The following is an 18,331-nucleotide window of genomic DNA, read 5'->3' on the forward strand; positions in this document are numbered from 1 at the left end:
TGAGTCACTTTCTGAAAGTTATTTAGGAGGGTCACCCTTCTCTTCCCCTTTCCCCTCCAGCCACTGATCTTCTCGGGTTCATCTGATGCTGGAGCTCTGCACCGGCTGCTGCCCGCAGAGAGCACAAAGAAGGCTTTTCAGGGCACGAAGGCTCCCAATGGGAGTTGCAAAAATACTGGTCCCATGCCTGACTGATCTGTTGGTCTCCTGAAAAAAGCTTCTGCCTGTCTTGGAAACATATCGTACTAGCTACAAGGCTGCCTTTTCCTCTTCCTTTCGTTCTTCTTTTAAATTCATTAGATGGGAGTTATCTGCATGGGGAGAAACAAGGAGTGAGAGACATAAAGATAATAGAAAATGACGACACAATTTTTGTTTTCTAATTTTTGGTAATAGGTCACAAAAAAAAAAAAAAGCTCTTCTGCTACGAAAATCATGCTCTTTTAAGCTCTCTGCAGGATGTAGAGCTTTTCCAAGATCCTTCTCCAGCTGAGACACCTTCCATGCCCTGACCCCTCTCCTCCCAAAGGTGACTGATGTTTGCTGTCTTTCCGAGCTACTGTGGGAACGGAGTGCCCCTGGAGCCAAACGTGGCAAGAACATATGTGGCCATGTGCTCCTGTGTCAGCACTGGGCCTGTCAGAGTCCAGACTGGACTGGTTCGTGCTCTTGACTGGGAAAAATCTCTGACCCCATGGCAGGTAGCTCTGGTGAACATCAGTAAGAAAGCAGGAGCTCAGCATGAAGGCTGATTTTAGTGTTGGCGTGGTATTCTTGTTTATTAAATAACTCCTGAACAAGATAAAGATCTGTCTATACTGACCCTTTGTTATGCTTTTAAATCATGGCTCTGAACCTAGAGCTGCTGTGTGTGTTTTACGGCAGAGAGAGGCCAAGCTCCACAGCTCCCCTTCTGCAGAGCACAGCCCACCAGTCTCAGAGCTGTGCTGGGCAGGCATGGTCTTCCCTGTGTGGTGTCAACCACCTCAGGTGAGGACGTCCTCTCCAGGGCTCAGGTTATTCGTGTCAAAGCAAAACTATGGTTAGGGCCGCACTGCAGTAGTTCTGGAGGCTGTTCTAGCCTCTTTTGTGGGCTGTGATGTGCGAAGTGGCTACATGCCTGTATCATCTTGTGGATCCTTCTCCCAAGTCTCTCACATCCACGAGAAGCTACTGAAGACTTTCCATTGCCTCATAATGTCCATAGTGCCCATCTCTCCCACCCAGTGTGTGCCTGCAAGCCTGATGGAATTTTCTTTGGCTGCTAGGATGGGCTGGGTTCCCTCGATAAACACGTGAAAGGTCCAGGATTTACTGATTTTTTTTTTTTATTTAGTAGAGGAAAAAAAGACGGGAAAAAAATCCCTTATGCAAAGTTTTAGGCATTACTGATGACAATAGTTCTGGCTGGGCAGAGGAGGAAAACTCAAAATCAAATCTTTTGTTGCTTTTAATGCTTAAAATGTTTTGACACTTTTCATCATTGCTTTAGAAACGTTTCTTATCACTTTTTAAGTGATCCACTGATGACAGACAGGAATGCGCTCCCTTCCAGACTCTGCCACGAGCAGGGAAGCACTGGCTCACAGCACAGCTGTGGCAGAGGCTTGTGGTGACACCCGGCTGCCTGCTTCTTTCGGAGCACTCTATGCCCTCGCTGAACAGCTAAATAAATGTAGCTAGTTAATCCCACAATTAACTTGTCTTTTTTTTTTTTTTCTTTTCCTAGATAATCTGATGTTGATATAACCAAAAAAATCCTTATTTCTAAAAGCCAGAAAAGTGTGTGGGGGTTCCTTCCTCCTCTCCCCCCTCCATTTACACAGCATACAACGGCAATTGTTTAATTTTAGTAGATAACTCACCATTTTCAAACATCTGAATGTCAAATAACCTAGTTAAGCGATTTTGGGTGTGTCAGTGGGGAAGGAGGGTCTCTTGATGGTGTTTCAATTATCTTCTTTTTAAGACAGTATGTCCCCTCCCTCCCTGTTCCCTTGAAAGTTATCCATAAGCTGACCACAAAATAACAAGTGACTAAGCGTACTGAGAAAAATTACAAACCCAAAATGCTCATTGATGGCAAACCGGTCTTGTGTCATTTTGTGGGTGTCTAATTGGCCCAGTGCAATATACCAAATTAAGCTTGAATATTCAGATGAGAAGACTAAAATAGCCTCTCCCTGAAGTTTATTCTGTTCTCTGGTATTTTTGTCCTATTTTCAACCTTTATAGAGGTGACACATCCTCGCTCAGCGTTACTGGCTGCGTATTGTCAGTCTGGAGTACTGGTGCTCCATCTGTGAGCTCCAGCTAGCAGCAGGTATTGTAAATCATAGAGATTCATGACAAGGCTGTGAAGTTTTCTGAAGGACAAATCGCAGTATCTGCGTAAAAAATTACTGTATCTGGTAACCAGAAGCAACTCTTTGGTTCGTCAAACGCTTCTGTGATAACACTGTTGTGCAATGCTTTAGCTGTTGTGAAGTAAATAGACAGAAACCCACATACGCATCTGAGAATATTTTGCAGCTCATATCTTCCCCATGTGTTTACTTGTGTGCTTGTTGCCTCTAGGAGAGCAGAAATGGAGCATGTGGCTGTTACTGCACTCTTCCGATGTTTCCTCTTTCTTTGGGGAAAAGCATGTGGCCCCGTGCTGTTGCAGGCTGCTAAATAGCTGTGGCCTGGAGGGCTTTCAGACTGCGATGTGACAGGCAGATCTGCTTTGTGGTGATACCCTCTGGTCATCCTTGGAGACTCCGTTCGCATAGTTCAGCAGTGGATGCGATTTGCATCCGGATGCATCACCTATTCCATGGGCTATTGGGTTGTTACTGAAAACTCAAATGTCTCGGGGGTCCTGTGGGCTCCCAGTGGCTGGCTGCTGCCAGCAGCAGCTTTGGGAGCCACAGCTCTAGGTTAAGGCTGACTGTACGAAGAAGGCTTATCAAAAGGACCTGCCCATCTGGGTGGGTGGCCACCTGCCCAAAGTATCAACATTGTAGGTGGCAGAATCAAACCCAGTGAGAACCAGCTCTGTTGACACGAGCTGCACAGTGCTGACAGTCAGAGCTGCCTTCACGTACTGTGCCTGAGCCTTGAGCCTCCCTGCACAGCCTCTGACCTGAATGGATTCTTGAGACATCTGCATGTGCCTAGCTTCATCCTCTGTGTTTGCTGTTCTTCAAATGAGGTATTGAGGGAGAGGAGCAGTGAAGTTATTCCTAGAAATCCTGCTGCAGTCACGCTCCTTCCCCTCAACTGGCAGACTCATCCTCACTTCTTTTTGGTGTCAGTGTTAACATGTCTTTTGGATGTTAGTGGGGATTTTTAGGCTTGTTTGGGAGAATCCCCTCTTCCCTGTGTACCACTTGCTGTGCTCTGAGGAAGGGCACAAACCTACTGCCACTAAAGACTTTGCCTCAGAGGCTTTCTAGCTGACACATCTCTGTCCCAACAGGAGCCTGGCCTCAGCCCAGGGCAGCACAGCAGGACAGGGGATAACAAACATACTGCAAAGGGGTTCTGGACAGTTCATGAAGCCTGAGCTGTGCGGGGCGCTCTAAGAAGCAACCTCTTGTTTTCAGGGGTTGCTAAAGGAGTACCAGTTTGCAGCCTGGGATAACAGCCATGAGAGAGGGGCACATGTGTGTGTCCACGTGCATCACATTTCCCTTGCTTGGGCTATGCTGACTTCCTGTGCAAGACTTTCATGTGAAGTACGTTTGTGTCCTTGGCATGCCTGCTGTGATGCTCTTGGAAACGGGAGAGAGACATGACTCTTTCATGGCTGGCCCCACTCCAGATTTTCTGGAGCCCCAGATGTGCCCCACACAGCAACCTCACCGAGCTGCCGAGTGCTGCTACGAATACTTCTGGCACCAAAATACAGGCGGTGAGTCCTGCTGCTTCTCCTTCCTTCCCCCCCTCCGCTCCCCAAAAGCACGTATATTGGACAAGAAAATTTATCCTGCTGTGCTGAGACTGACCTGCTCACCACCGCCCTGCACCGGAGGCACTGTTTTTGGTGGTGCCATGCCTGATAGCAGCCACTCTCTTTGGTTTGCTGCTCCTGTGATGTACTTCAGGAAAACAGCATTTCTGAGCCCGGTTCAGAAGAGTGTTTCCACTTAGGACAGCAGTTAATTGCGTGGTGGAGTCAAACTGAGATTGAGTGGGACTTGAGCGATGCTTTAAGAGAGGGAACTCGCAGCCTGAGACCTGGATCTCATTTGCGGTCTGTAACTGCTCTTACACCAAGAAGGGCCTGCAGCTGAGGTGGGTCTGATCCCTCTCTAATTTTAATGGATGGATACAAAGAGTGAAAATGGGCCTGGCCACCCAGCCAGGGCAGCAGTTTGGATTACATTGGTTCTGTGTGTTGGTGCCTCCATTTGGCAGTAAGCCCCAAAAGCCCCGAGGGTGTCAGCTTGGTGCAGGCAGGGTTGACCATCACTGTACAGCTGCATGAGGCCAACGTCCATGCCAGGATCTCAACCCAAATGAAGTGTGGGGTTTGGGCTTGTGGACACACTGCTGGGGGGTTGAGTAGCAGCTTTTGGGGAATGTTGAACAGGATGGGAGTCCCAAGAGAGAGGATGATGTGTGGGCTATTGTAGGGAGGGGCAATAGAAAGTAAACCCTTTTCTGTGTCTCTGTTTCCACAGGTTTCACAGGTTCGCATTATCGACTCCCTTTTCCTAGTGTAGTGGGGACTTCAGACCCCTTGGGGTCTGGTGTGTGTGACAGGGACCAAAGAGAAGGTGTGGGAAATGGGGTTCCCCTTACAGATCTCTGCTGGCAAACAGTCAAACGAGGTCTGCTTGGTTCCCTTGTTACCCCATAAGAAACAAATGTGCTTTCATCAAGTTTGAGTAGCTCTAGGTAGCTTAAGATTGACCTGCGGCAACAGATCAGGCTCTGGTTTTGCCCGTTGTATAGATGGGCTTTAGTTGTACAGCTCATCTCCTAGGACAGGGTGTTTTGAAACTATGGCTTTCAGTTTTGGCATCTGTATCAGAAATATGGTATGGTCAAAACTGAAATACTTTACCCTTCAGAGGGGTAAACCCAAGATAGCTTTCCAGCTAGCTTGTTTGCTTCTAAGGCTTTTTGCTGTTAGTTTCCAGCAAGCAAGCTGAACAAAAGTGAGTAAGGATCAGAGACCTCACACAACTTTGGTTGGAGAAAGTTTGCAGTTCCGCCACTGAGGCAGCGTTTCCTAAAATAACAGCCTCGGGAACCTCTGCGATCTGTTTCCCTGTCTCCTGGCCTTTTACAAGAACTGAGGAGCCTTTCAGCATTGTGCAGTAGGGCTGCGGCATAACAGCCGCAACAAGAGCGCCTCAGTCTCTAGCACTCTATCTGGGGACCCATTGGGCTATTATTAGCAGGGGGTACCGAATACACTTTGTAAATATTTGAAAAGCCCTGCCAAGTGGTGTGGCAAAGACACACGCTCCTCTGTGAGCCCCGCAATCGCGAAACCTGGACAAAACACAACAAGAAAGCCAGAGTGGCTCACGCAGAGCATCCCGTTTGGTTCTCCTCTGCGCAGGGAGGCGTTCTTGCGGGTCAAAGCCAGAAGTCCTGCCCCTGACTTTTGGCTGAGGGGATTCCTTTTGCGGGTGGATATGGGGCCGTGGGGCTGCCGACCTCCCCGTGTGGGGCCGTGGTGCTCTCCCAGCACGTACTTTTCCGCCAAAGGCCAGCTGCCTGGCTTGGTGCTGCCGGGGATTTCCTCGCAGCCCCCTCTGCTTTGCTCCGAGCCCACGAGGAGTGCCCCGCAATCTCTGTTTCCATCGCTAGAGGGAGGGAAACTACACGGAATTGCAGCGCCCGCACTTCTGTCCGTCCGTCCGTCCGTCCGCACCGGGCAAGATGTACAACCAATGCTCTCCTAGTACGACTTTTAATCAGGAACTGGGAAGGACGTGGTAGGTGGGTTGTTTTCCTTTAACCCACGGTTTGTGTGCTTCCCTGTAGGATGCTGAGAGCTGAAGGCCCTGCATTGCTCTGGGTACCTGCTGGAGGAGGGGGACTGCTGGAGCACGGCAGGCTGCTGCTGCCTCCAGGGCCACCGGCGAGCTCTGGCCAGGCTCTCTTGGGTGACTTTTGTGGGCAGGGGAATTGCAGTCTGGTGGCTGAGGAGTCGCGTCCCACACCTGCGGTAGCTAAATCACTGGGTGAACGTCAGAGAGAACTGAATGCAAACTGCATGGTGAAGGCGCATGCTAAATGCTGTACTGTGGTATGCCCGCATCCTTCTCTGGGGGGGAATACACGGGGAGATAATGCACGTGTATCCTCCTCAACACTCCTCGCAGCTGTTGTCTCATCTAGCTTCCCAGTTTCTGATGTGGCCAGTTTAGTATGGCTAAATGCACCAAACCAACCCTCCCCAAACATTCCTTTGTATGTATTTTTTTTAACACATACAAAAGAAGAAAAATTAACAAAAAGGAAAAATATACTTTAATGAAAGGAAGTGGTGATGGAAAACTTAAATGATGGTGCATTTTTTTTTCCTGTTTTCCTGTTTCTGCACAGTAATTTTGAAATTTAAGAGCAAGAGGATGAAAATTTCAACCTAGGAATAGGAATACAATTGTAAATTAAACCAGCTTCCATTGGCAGTACCTGAGAACAATTTTCACACTTTCAGAACCTGTTTCATCAGACCTCATATCTATTCACCAATCTGCCCTGGACTTGGCGTTATGAAGCTAGATACACTCAGCTTTCCTCATCAGGATGGCACTGAGTAACTACAGTGATTTTGCTTAGTCTGCTGAAGGGACTCATCCCCTCTACCAAGTGTGGAAGGGAGAGAGCAGACACATCAGAAGGAGCTACTCTCTCTGTAAGAAAACCAAGGGTGGATCTCCGTTCTGGGCATTGTTGGACATGGTTGTATAGCACTGTGGGAGGGGATGTTGCCATCAGAAATGATTCCTAGGAATTAAAAAGAAAAAAGGAGGGAGGGGGGAGGTAAAACTGACCAAGAATGAACATGACTATGGCTTTTTTGCTGCTCAAGTCTGAACAGAGGAAATACAATGACAGTAACAAATCAAAAGTAAAAAGGAATGTTTTCTTTTTTTCTTCTTTTTTTAATTTATTTATTTTTTAAGCAGAAGATATTATATATTGTTGCTAGCAGTAGGAAACAAAAAGCCTCACAATTTTTTCTTTAATGAAATAAAGCAAGAGTAGTGCAGAACACTAGCTCTGGAAAAACTAGAAAGGTGAAACCACAATGAGAGTTTCTTTATGGGTGGCTCTGAGCTAGTTGCCCTTGGAACTGTCTGGGTCATCATCAGGAAGGGAAAAGGATGAAGGAGAGCAGTATTGAAGATTCTCCCCCCTCTTGATACTAAAAGAAACACGTACATCCCTGTTAGCAAAACCTGGTTCCTCCTGGCTGAGGAATCCACATGGAAGGGCTGGAGTAGCTGGGGGCCTCTGTGGGATAGGACTTGGAGGCACTGGGTTGCACTTTGGGCTCAGACTTCCTTAGGGACAGCCTTGCCTGGCTGTGGCATTCGGTGGGGCCAGCAGTGGTGGGGAGGCAATTTTCTTCATGGGAAGCTTGTCCCAGATTTCGTCACTGGTGGTCGGGCAGAGAGGATGGGCTCCAGGAGGGGACGAGTGCCCAAGAGGAGGGTGTGCCAAAAAGATCTCGCTGGCAGCGGAGCAGCTGGCCTCTGCTGCTAATTCAGATTGGCTGGCCCAGGAGGATCCTAATTACAGCACAACTGCTGTCTCCATAATCACTGCGGCAGGAGCCGTGTGGGCCAGAAGGCACTGAAAGGGACCTGGATGCGGCAGCAGGAGATATGGGGGCTGCTGCTTTCCATCCTAGCCACTGAGTAACACAGAGTCTACCAGATGTCAGGGAGGAAGAAATGGGTCATCCTCAGAGCAGGCTTGTGCAAATAATGTCATTGGCTGCCTGTGTGAGCGATGGGATTGCACAGATAGGCTCAAGGATATCCTACTGATGGGGTTTGTGGGGAAAGCACTAGAAATGTGGTGAGCCTACTCAGGTGTCAGGGGCTGATTTGCTGAGCAGCAGCTAATTGTGTGGCTGATGGGAGCAAGAAAAGCTGTCCAGGCAACTCCTGGTAAAGTGCTGTGGCTGTGTCAGACGTTTCCTGTGTGCCAGTAAGGATGGCCACTTGCCCACCTGCACCTGCTGCTGACACGAAATCAAAAGAATGGAGGTGAGGAAAACTTGGGCCCAGCACTTATCAAGAAAAGCTGGGATGAGCAGCCTTTCCACATTTTTTTTTTTTTTTGGATTCCTGCTGCAGTCCCAAGGTCAGCTTCTGCAGATATGATATGAAATCGAACCCAGTAAGCTCAGGCAATGAGCACTCAGAGGGGATACGTCAAAGCAGGTGAAATCTCTGTAGCACGAGCCGTTCGGCAATCTAATGTTACTGCTGATGCCTGTTGCATTTAGAACCTAGGGTAGAAGGTGCTCCTGCTTTTTCCTTGGTGAGACAGAAGCATCAAAGACTTTAAAATGCTTTTTTTGGGGGCGGGAATTGCTCCTTCAGGAAAGGACTGTGAAATGTGTAGCTGTATCTTTGACCTGGAGACCCAGCCTTTCCCCAAAGCCTGGTGTTTTGTGGCCCCCAGCTATGAATAAAGGAAGCAGGACACAGGTACAACGTTATAACATTATGTCCTGCTTGCCTCTGCTGCCCCTGTCTGTCTTGTGCAAGACTTCACTCGCACACAGCCGCCTTGTTGGGAGCCGGGGCAATAATTGTGCTCTTAAACATCGCCGGGTGACTCACATGTGCTTTATCTACGTCTGTCCACACAGTTGCGACTTTTCTTGCTGGTGACAACGTGGTGGAGAAGGACAGGGTGAGAGAGGGAGATAATGTGGATGTGGGGGGCCAGGCTAAGGTTTTGCATTGGCATCTGATGGTGCTAATCAGCACCGATGTACTTCAGAAGGTGTCTTTGATAACCAGCCTTTAATAATCTAACCCTCCTCATATTTTTGGCTATATAATTTGCGTAGGGATTACAGCCCGTGTCTGCTTAGGTGCCTCTGGTTTCTGACACAGCAGCAGCCTTTGAATCAGTGAGTGTCTGCTTTTGCTGCTTAATCTCTGAGGCAGCCAATTTGGGGACAGAAGGAGTTTTTACTTTATCTGCTCCAAACACACTTGTACTTTTTGCTGCTTTCCCAATACAAAGGAATAATAAAAAAAAAAAGGAAAAAAAAAGCTGTGTGTGTGAGCACGTGTGTGTGTTTATATAGCATGGGAGACAGAGACAAAACTGAACAAGTGTGGGAGGGTGAGAACCTTTATTGTGCAACAAACTGATGGCACCAAATATGCTACATTTGTTGTGAGTTAAAAGGTTTATACAAAGATTTTCTTAGTAGTGTCTAAGATCTTAATAGGGTAATTAATCTTTCTAAGTGTTAGTGCCAGATTATGGGATCAGCTATTACCCCTGGCTACAGAGTACTCCTTTGTGTGCTGCTATGAACAGGATGAAGTGATGAGACTACCACGTTTGCCAAACAAAGATATGGTTGCTGCTGGCTTGTTTATGTTTGAAATGCATTTTCTGGTGCAGCAAGAGTAGAAGGCACCATTTCCTTGGGAATATTGGTGCCCTCTAAAATGAGCCTTATTAAGAGAAGAAGGGGATGAAGCTTTGTAGAATTTGCAGAGCTTTATAGAAAAGTGCATATATGCTTTAAGAGACATAATAGTGAGTTGCTTGGTTTGACTATTTTTTTTCTTTTTTCCCCAAGCAGGAAAATAAATAGATAGCTAATGTAATTGTAAGAAGCAGCTGTAGGAGTAGATAAAAAGAGGTCTATACTTAAAAACTTCTGTGTGGAATACAGAAGCCAAACACTTTAGTTGAGGAATTAAAATCCAGCTTGTACTGCAGTAAGATAGGGTGGGACACAGAGGACGTGGGAGAATTTTCCTTAGAAATAGCCTTTGCTCAAGCTTGTTTATTCAAAAGGGTGAGTCAAATCTATTGGTTATTTTACTCAATAGATAAAGGATTATTAGTTTTTTCCCCACTGATGTTTGGGTGGAGGGTGGGAGAGAGTGAGAGGAAAAAAGAAGTATATTACCCAGTGGCTGTCAGGGTTGATACAAATGGGTCATCCTGGAGAAATGGCTGCTCGGCCAGTTTTGACATTTCCCGTACTACTGAATGAGAAACCTCTGCTCAAGGTCAGCATAAACTACTCTGTCCACATCATTTAGTCTTCAGTCTAGTGGAGGCTGTCATGTTCTTAAGTGATGATAAAATGAAAACTGAGTCCAAGCTGTAATATATTCTAGAGGTGACTTGAACGTGGGAGTACTTCTGAGCCAACCCAAAAGCAGTCACCTATGAGCGACCGAGTGTGGGCGAGCATGCTTAGTGTATAATAGTGCTGGTGAGGCTGTTGCTCTTTGAGATCAAGTGGCTCAGGCTGCTGGTGCATCAGGCTAGCCTTTCCTTGAGGCATTGGAAGGGAGGACGAGTGCAGGAAAGCTTTGGTACGTGGCTGGAGAGCTAGGGAGCTTGCAGAAAAGTGATGAAAAGAGCAGTCATGGATGCTGGGCGAGAAGAAGTCTTACTGATGATGGCCATGGTGTGCTGCAAGACCTCCAACAGAGCTGTTCCCTTTAGGGAGGGGAGGCAGGTTCCTGTTACAAGGTCAGCTGGGGGCTCTGGTGTTGTCCACCCATCTCTGCAGCCAGCGTGAGGCCATGAGCTCTCTTGGCTTGCCTGCTGGGTAATGATTTACAGCTGAGCAAAGATGGAAGGGAAGAGCTGCAGGGCTTGGCTCTCCCTCTCTACTATCTCTGGGCAAGTTTACATTTTTACAAGGCTGTGGGGAGTAAGGGAGAACCCCGAAATTGTGCCAAACCACCAGAATAAAATCCTAATGCTCTGTTTTGGCATATGGTTGAAGAAGCTTCCCCATGGGTGCACTGGCTTAACGTAGGATTGTAGAGGGTGGTCAGCTGAGCCTAGTAGTGGTTTATTCTGTTTAGCTGATGGGGGAGAAGTCACTGATTCCTCTCACTTGATTGCATCAGTGAGGCTGCCCGTGAGGTCAATGATCATCCCATGTGCCTAGGGGTGGTGGTTGAAATTCCACTAGGGCTTACAAACCTGCTGCACTGTCATCGCTCCTTCTGTAGGTGACCTGAGTGTTCCTCCTAGAAATCAAACATTTGCCTAAAAACAATAGCAAGCTTCTGGCTTTGTCCTGTTGTCCCAGCACAGCAAGCCTCCTCTCTCACCCCTACTAAAGGGACCTCTCATACCGATGCTGCAGAGGTGTGCTTGCTTGTAAGTAGGAGATGTCTTCATTGGTGTATCACATCTACAGCTTTTTGCACGAGCCTAGGCTGCTGTCGGTATCTGGGATTTGTAATTTGATTTACAAATCTCAGTTTGATTCTAGACATGATATGCGACATGAGATGCTAAAAAATCTGTAAGTCTTTGAAAATAATTGCGGTTACCTTACCACAAAGAATCTCTGAGAGCTATGGGGGGGGGAAAATCCCTATTAATGCAGAGTTGAGATGACCCAGTTGTAGCAGAGACCTTTCCAAGTGGAAAATTCAAATCCAGGAAATACAGAATCAAGTGCATGCCAATAAAACATTAACTCTGCCCCCCTGGAGCTGGCAATGCTCACTGGGAATTATCCGCCACCACTCCAGCTGCAGTCACTGTATTAGCTGGAGCAGTACCGAATGGTGGGAGGATTAGCTGGAGCCTGGCAGAGCTTGGAGTACAATATGGAAAAATTTGTGGGTGAGACAGAGGAGGTGCTGAATGTACATAGTTGGGTGTTTATGTGTAAGCATAAATAATAATGCTACCTATGTCCCAGAGAGAACTTGGGAACTTCACTTCAGCACTGAGATGCAGCAAGCAGAGAAAATTTAGCGATGGGGATTTAATGACAGCTAGGCATGAGATAATATTCACTTAATGGGTTTAGTGCTGGGTTGAGGTACTGCTGTAGGCTATGTAGCTGAGTGTGGGGCAGGTGTGCGCAGCTTCCATTTGGTACAGCACACCAGCAGCACAGTTACTGCTAGCAAAAGGAAAGTTTCGGATGCATTCCTTCAATGGGCATAAGCCTTTTGCTTCCCTTGCATCTACAAAGTGTGTTATAGGGGAACTGAGGTCAGGGGGCAGTTGTACAGCTGGATTTTCTTATTTACAAAGGACTGCTTATCCAGACTGGCACGTATTACTGGGTAGTGTAGGCTTTCTGATAGCAAAGATATTTGTGAGTGAATTTCCTAGGTTTGTTCAACAGAAACAGTAATAGACATTTTTTGTTGTTAAAAATGGTGATGACTTATGCAGTTGAAGTTAACATGTAGGTTTTTTTTTCTTTTTTTTTTTTTACTTAAGCTATATATTTCACTACAGAGAAAACAGGATGTTGTGTGATCAAGCGGCCACATTCTTTTTTGTTTTTTTTGCATTATTTTTTTTTATCGGAATGTAAGTTACTGTCATGTTTTCAAATTATTTGTGAGCCAGCAGAAGAGGAAGGGAATTCAAACCTGTGGTCTATCTCAGCATTTTCTCTTGCAACTTTTGTAATGATTTGAAGCTTGTGGCAGCCTCCTTGCTGCCCCAGCACGTGACAAAGAGCTGGGGCTCTGGGTCTGAGCATGTATCACAAGTCCTGCTGGAGTTTGAGCTTGGAGTGAGCTAGTGGCACTCACAGATGAGTGTAAGAAGTATCAAAATAGCATTTATTTATTTATTTATTCAGGGAGGTGAAAAGGGTCTGGACTGTCCTGGGTGCACTGGGGAGTCCATGATGCTCAGCTATCCTGGGCAGCCTCCAGGCAGGTGAGGGCAGAGAGTAGGAGAGGCTTCCCACAACAAATACATCCAAATGCCACCTCATATCCTTGGTTTTTGGCACCCCCACAACATCAGGGAAATGTAGTGAAGCGTAAATGCTATTTCAAGAAGCAGCTAAAAAAAAAAGCCCCACACCAAACCACCACACACACCCTGGGAGAAAAATGACTTGTTAATAAGTCATGGGACTTCGGTATGCCTTAGGCAACGTTTTCAAACTATTGGTCTTCAGATCAGTCGCTATAATTACAGCATTTCCCAAACAGAGAAGAACATTGTGGGGAATTCATCTAATATGATATCACTGATCTGAGTCTTGCAGCAGAACAAAACGCGCTATTGAAACTTAGTGAAATAGGTATGACTGCAGAAGAGTGGGTCAAAGCAAACTCTCAGATGAGTAATTAACTCCCACTACCCTACTTGTTCTATTTCATCCTTAGGTATTTAATTATACAGTTTTCCTTTCCTCCTGTCCTAACATATACCACAAGGCAATTTTCTTCTTTCAGCCTTGGAAACAATAAAACTTGAGTGCTTTATTAGAGTTACTCTCCTAAAAACAGAACTGAAAGGTCTGAGCAGTGGTAGGACCAGACTTTGCAATTACAGCTCTGTCTGGAGGGCATGAGATGGATGAGGATGCCCTTCTGCTGGGTGCTGTGCCCTATGTGTTAATGTAAGATCTTAAAACAGCAGAGAGCTGAAGAAAACCCCCGTCTTCTCTGCAACTTGCAGCCCTTTGTATGAAGCTAAACCCAACATTTGAAATAGGTTGGGTGCAGCTGTAACAGGGTGTTGCCTGGACATGGTACATATCTGGGGATAAGATACCAACTTCTTTTGCGAGGTTATATGCTGGCTAAAACAGTAAATACACGTAGTGTTTTGTTTTGCCTTTGCAACGCTGCTTCTGTGTTACTAGTCTGGAAAAATAAGACTTAAGTGTTTTCTCTGAAAAACATTCCCTGCCTGTTTAGGTTCGTGCAATGTTCCTGTCATTTTAGTCTTCAAACGCCTACTATTCCAGCAACTCAGCTGATAGCACTACAGAAAGTAAATCTCTCCTAAGCATGTTCCTCCCTCTGGCTAATAGCTAATCTAATAATAGTTTGACTCCTACAACCACAATAGCTCTCTGTATAAGATGGGTAGTGGGAGGAGGTCAAAGATTTCTTCTCAGTGGTGATCCAGAGCTCCCTGAATGATGGATCAAGATGTGATGTTACTGGATCAAGGCCCTGCATGGCTTCCTTGGCACCCTACAGATCTCTACGTGTTTAAATATTTCACAAATGTGACATTAAAAAGTCCGGCACAAACAACCAATCCTCCCCCAAAGTGTGTTAACCTTGACATCACCTCTTAGCTTTCATTTTTTTCCCTATTGTGTTAGGTTTTCCTCGTTAGTGTTTCTGTATGAGATTTATATATTTATTTATTTTGTGCTTTTACATCAGCCCTAAATGATCTTCCTATTAGTACAGGAAGCTGGCAGCAGCCAGTCTGCAGCCTTTGGATAGCCAACTAATTAAGGGAAAAGCAGGTGTGGATGGATCTATTGAGTCTGTAAATAAGTGCCAAAAATTTAAGTTATTGGTCTGTGAGTGGTAGCAGGTGGAGCACTGTTTTATACCTTCAATACAGAGAAAAAGAAGGGTTAGAGGAAATGATTTTTTTTTTTCCTCTCCATGATTTAAAAGCTCTTCAGAAATACAATATGTCTGTTCTCCAGGAAAAAAAAGCGGGGGTGGGGTGGATGACACGACTCATTGTCTTGTATGGGGTTAGTCTTGAAGACAAATAATGTTAGTGCAGGGTCTCTTACTTTCATTGACCTGGATGGGGTGATGAACTAGATGGTCTTCACAGAAATAATTCATATTCTTAGGCTGACACTTGGAAACATAACTCACAAGTGACTACAGATGTTAGTGCCTATTGTTCCTTCACTGTTCTGCTTATAAATAAACTTTCCCTGCCTTCCATCAAATGCTCAAAATGTTCTAATCTGCAAAAAGTCTCTTCCCTCAGTGCTAAACAAAAACACGATCTATTGAACAAAGTATTATGCAAGGGAGTTTGTGTCTAAGAATATATTCTCTCCTGGCACTGATTTCTCCTCCTCCCTAATTTCTGCACTTGCTTTCTTCCTTTGTGCTGGATTTAGTAATTTATTCAAACACTTCTAACCAGGGGGCGGTTTTCACCAGGGTGCAGTGGCAAGAGACCACAAAAGCATTTCACAACACATACAAAATACATTAAAACGCTTTCAGAATAGTATAGCTTATTGTAGGATAATGTTAGAATAAAAACATGTAAAACATCTACCTAGTTACTCAACTGGTTTCATCAATTTTGGTCTGACTGATGTGAAAGTTGTCTTCATGGGTATGTATTAATCTTTTATGTGTAGTTTATAGATGCAAATGCAAGCAATAAATGAATGCTTATACTAAAGTTTACATGTGTCAATCTAGGAAAGGGATGACGAGAGGAAAAGCTCCGTACTCCAAACCTGCTTGTTGTTTACATTTTAAAACTCATGAAACACCTGACCAAGCTAATAGGTGGTGTCCTGGAGTAGTGAAGAGGATGGCTTGTGGCCTAGGACTTCTGGGGACATTGCTAGTTTCAGGGATTTTCAGTTCTGTACGTTCATCTTGAAGGCAGAACGGGGCTTTTTGCCTTTCCCGTTCTCTCCCTTAAATACTTCAAGCTGGTGTGTGTGTGATTTCCAGGTTAGATTGATCATTGTGGGTTGTATCATCTTTTACGTCTGAGTCCATTTCTCAGGGCATTCAGCCACAATGTGGGCATGCATATGAAACTTTTTCTCTGCACACCGAGCTATAGGATTTTCTGGTTTATAGCTTGACTTTTGCCCCTGGTTCCCCTTTGTATACATAATGAGATGTTCACCAGAGCAGGGACTGGGACCAGGTACCCAGCCTTCCCAGCTAAGTATGCTAATTAGTCTCTCTTTTTCTCCTTTAATGACTTTATACATATTCATTAAAAAGTAGAACAGCTCCAACAGGAGAAACTTCAGAAAAAACCTTTTTTCTCACAATATCCTGCAGCCTATGTGATGGTTATAACTTCCTTCTGATGGTTAGAGACCATAGCTTTATTTCTTGCTTTAAATCAGGTGTAAGGAAGAAAAAAACTTTGTATTTTTTTTTCTTTCCTCTGGGGTGTATTGTCTGGCCATTGGACTACTGCAAGCAGGGAGAACAGTCTCCTTTTCTGGTGTGTGTGTGTGTCGATCCTTACTGTTTATGCTCTTTTATTCTAAGTGCCTTAAATAGAAACTTTTTTAAAATTGGAGCTGAAGAAAAGTTTGGCTTGCATTCGTTTGCCATTCAAAGTACATCTAAATTTTAAAAGCTGTTTTAAATCAAGCTAGAATATTTCCCTTCCTTATGTCCCACTGATGTTTTTTGGTTTGATAGAGGAGTAGGGATCAGTTAATGACATCATTTTATTGATGTGCTTTTTAAATCACTGAGACCTTATATGCTTTCCCACTTCATCCTGAAGAAAGCTTATAATAATAAAGGATAATAGTAACACTTAGACTTGGAGACAGGTGGGTAAAAAACGGATGAGTGTATGGGCAGAATCTATCCCCTTGGAGAAAACTGGATGTAAAACAGATACTAAAAATAAACTTCAGCTTTAGAAGTCAGTTCTGACAGACCTGGGTCCTGCGTCTTTGTGTAGCGTAATTTGCCACAATCTGTGGGCTGCTGTTGCAGTAAATTAGGTTCTTGATACTTACAGTTAATGAGTGACTGAATAAGTACATCTGTATAAATTAGTCTACAATTTCCCTGTTACAAAAATAAACAGTTTTGATTTCCTGTGTGAATGGTACGGTAAGCATTGTACGCATGTTGCTTTACTAAGTACTGAAGATGTTTACCTGAGGGAAGAGCAAGTGGTCACAAGTAGGTCTATGTGTGGGGGAACAGAGAGCCATGCACTGCATCCTGTTAAGTGCAAACGGGGTTGGGCAAAGCAGAACAGTGGGATTAGTCGAGAAGTCCAGAGAATCAAAAGCTCCACATCTTCACAGATGTCATCTTGTTTTAGTTCATGTGTCCTGTGCTTCAGCCTAAAAGAGAACAGTATCAATAAAACAAGCGTCCAAAACAATGTTCAAAACATTACTTGGATTTTGGTCAAATGGGGGCTTGGGCCCCATGGTGCTAGATGCTCTGTAAGACCAAAGTAGGAAATGTTCCCCTCTCAGAATGTGTCTCAGTTCAGGACTGAGAAGACTTAATAACACTTGGAAGGAAGACAAAGGAGCCAGCAACAAGGAGCTGGGTTATACAGGTCAGACATTTGCACAGTCATAGGATGACTCCTATGCTTCTCTTTTTATATTTTTAATCTCCTCCTATGGTACTCTAAGTGCTTTGCAAGTTACCCATGCATCTTTTCACTCATGTGTTAGCTCTGAAAAAGATTTGGCTGTTTTTTTCAGTGAAAACACCTACACTCCTGTGCAATGACTTCATTAGAAATTAGTTCAATTCTCAGTCCTCATGAGTTGGGTGGGTGCATTTAGCTGGGGAGCTGTGCTCTAATACAAGACATAATCATATTATATCAGTCTCCCTGAAATGGCTGTCTGTATTAGGCACTGGGTCACTTCCAAGAGTTGCAAGGAGCTGCCTGTCTGCTGGTGCTAGACATGTGACCTTATTGAAATGTCTCTCTCAGTATCTAGGGGCTGTGATGTGTCATGCTGATGCACGTTTTCACCTTAACACTCACTCAACAGCAGCTCTCTGATGTGACAGTGCTTTTTTGAATGCATATAGATCCAAGGATGCCTGTGTAATGTTACTTCTGTTTGCCTAACTAGTCTGATAAAATGAAAATCCTGCCACAAAGTCGTTATGCGAGTGGTTTATGATGGCATGCAGGAATATGAACTTCAGCACTTATCCCAGCCCTGATACACAGATCCCATGGATGTCTTGTTGCAGGCATTTATTCTGGAGATGACTGACAGTAAGGGATTTACACACACAGGATAAGACACGTGTTACATGTGGTTACAAGCAATGGAGTCTGTGGGGGTCTGAGACTACCACGTGAGGGCAGGAAGTATTTGGGGTCTGCTTCGGGCTGAAGCACAGCCAGGGCAAATCGTCAAAGCAATAAGCCTAAAGAACACGTAGCGATCTGTAGCATCATTTTAGTGCCTTCCATGGGTTGAAGTGCCTTCAAAAGCACCTGGCAGATCTTTCTGTCTAGCCGATGCTATTCCATATGGGTGGCACTTGCTAGGCAAACAGATGTGAGATGTTTATGCAGCCAACTTCTCTGTCTCCTGCCATGAGGCATGAGCCTTGCTCATTGGCACCCAACGTCATGACTCCTCAACCACTTTATGTCTCAGTATGCTATGTAC

At 45.2% G+C, this 18,331-nt stretch overlaps 1 protein-coding gene across 1 annotated transcript in view; it reads left to right on the forward strand.

Annotated features, from left to right (window-relative positions):
* The window catches only part of LOC310894206 (uncharacterized protein), a 182,138-nt gene that overhangs the window by 23,811 nt on the left and 139,996 nt on the right, over positions 1-18,331 (forward strand). Inside the window, exon 1 of the mRNA XM_083824066.1 lies at positions 6,045-10,015. The gene's annotated coding sequence lies outside the window, so the exon portion shown is untranslated. Of the gene's footprint in view, positions 10,016-18,331 lie in introns of the transcript that reaches the window.

The sequence above is a fragment of the Anser anser genome (assembly GCF_964211835.1).
Source record: "Anser anser genome assembly, chromosome: 2".
In the NCBI taxonomy this organism is placed as follows: domain Eukaryota; kingdom Metazoa; phylum Chordata; class Aves; order Anseriformes; family Anatidae; genus Anser; species Anser anser.